The following is a 2,189-nucleotide window of genomic DNA, read 5'->3' on the forward strand; positions in this document are numbered from 1 at the left end:
TGTTGGAATGGTGTCAGCTGCGTCAGTAGCGCTCGTTTATTTTCTCATAACGCATGGCACTGAAGACAAGGGCAGCAGACCATTGCTGTTCCTGTTATGGCTTCCCCATGTCGATTTTGGGAAAACACCTACTTATGAAATAGCTTTCGTGTTTTCAAATTTCTGTGTCATGGCCTACGCGCATAATTATATATGTAAGTTTAATATAAACAGTAAATTGTCTTTGGTTTATTTTAAATATATGAAGTCTTATAATTACGATAAACATTGAAATATACAGTAAAGTTTGTTAATAAATATACCTACATAATAAATATTACGACAGTAATTATTTATTATTAGCTTAAACGCTTTATTTTCGGTTCGCTTTATTCTGTTTCCGGTATAAAAAATATCTTAAGAGAAAATCAAAAAAATAGTTTTATTTCAATGTCCCATATTCGTGTAATCATAAGAAATCATGAAATAAATGTAGCTTCTTATATTGATACAGTATTCAGAGTTGGGTTATGTATTTCGAAAAACATTATCCAAATTCTATCTCTACAACTTTAGTAGAAAATAACAAATTGTAAATACTTAATACATATAACAGTAGTAGAGAGGACGTACAATGTACAATCCCTCCATTAGTAAGCAATAAACATTACAATTCATAAAACATTTTTTTAAGTTATGATTCAAACACAAATAGTCTGGATACGACACATCGCAAGTAAAGTTGACATCGTTATATGGAGCATCCAAGATGTTTTGGAAGGAATCCGCCCAGCCGAAAACCAAGAAGAAAAACCATTACGCAAATATAATTAAGGGTCGTATGAGGGAGATCATCAAACATCATCAATCAATGTATAGGTACGAAATCCTTGTCTTTTCTTATCATCAGTCTTATTTAGAAGTTAAATAATTCCATAGACCTACAGCAACTATACACCCCGTTTCAGATTTAGCTATGAATTTATCACATAATTTCTATGATCAGTGAATTCTAGCTGTCCGTATTAGATCATAGTGGTAAACTAACCCTAGCATATTAGACGAAGAGCGATTCTAACAGGGATGGTTGAATTATAGGGCTTGTATTATCAAAAACAATTTGATATTAATAGATGTTCTTTCTTTTAACAGTCTTATGGAGAATTATTCAGAAGTTTATAAAAAAATGTTAATGTTTGAACAAAAATTTTGCGGACCCGTCATATGTCTTACTGCGTATTGCGCGGCCGAGGTAAAGTAATAAATAATTAATAACTATTGACATTTAACAACATACGCCTAAGTAATATACAACAAATGTGTATTTTTATAGAAATTAGATGAAGGTGAAGTTCATATGATTCTGATGTTGCTAAGTGCTGGGACGGTGGTGTTGTATTACATACCAAGCCATTTATGCACTTTTCTAAGAATAAAGGTAAGTCTCATACTTATAGCCAAATAATATTTCTTAATTATATTAATATGAACTGTTTTAGGTCTCGTCAGTGTGTGATGCTTGCTGGGGCATTGACTTTTGGAACGGTGGAGTTGTCTTAAAACCTTACATAGTTTTCATAATGCAAAGATCACTTCGACCGCTTCCTCTCGAAGTGCCTGGCTTTGAAGAAATGTCTATTCAAACATTTTCTAACGTAAGAAATTTTTATCTAAATTTACTGCAATAGTTTTGGAAAAATGTTTTCTCATTACCCACTTCTTTATATTATTTTTTCAGAAAATGACTTCAGCCTATTCCTGTTTTAATATGCTTCGACAGGCCAATCGTAAATAAAACGAAAATTGTAGTGATTGCAATGAATATACTTGCTTTTTAAATCAACTAATATCTTATATTATAATAGTAGACACAACTATATTATAATAATGCAATGATTACGTCAATATACATATTTAATCTCACGATATTATACAGATATCGCGTTATACAGAATATTATTATTTCACTCTCGTTAATAATTATCATAACATGACGAAGGTCACAATCAAATAGTACTTGAATAATGTGTCTTGTTAAAAGTTTGGGGAAAGTAATTATTGGTACAGATTCGTTCTATCGTCATAAGGTAAATTTTACTTAAGCAAATTATAAATACTTTATCATCGAAAAATGTATATAAAACCTATAGTTAAAAAGGACAAAGCAAATCTAATTAATGCTACTTAAAATAAAATATTCCTGCTTACTC

At 30.6% G+C, this 2,189-nt stretch overlaps 1 pseudogene; it reads left to right on the forward strand.

Moving 5' to 3' along the window:
* Positions 1–7: 7 nt before the first annotated feature.
* Positions 8–1,807, forward strand: LOC119192661 (annotated as a pseudogene).
* The last annotated feature ends 382 nt before the right edge of the window (positions 1,808–2,189 follow it).

The sequence above is a fragment of the Manduca sexta genome, unplaced genomic scaffold, assembly GCF_014839805.1.
Source record: "Manduca sexta isolate Smith_Timp_Sample1 unplaced genomic scaffold, JHU_Msex_v1.0 HiC_scaffold_3050, whole genome shotgun sequence".
Classification (NCBI taxonomy): domain Eukaryota; kingdom Metazoa; phylum Arthropoda; class Insecta; order Lepidoptera; family Sphingidae; genus Manduca; species Manduca sexta.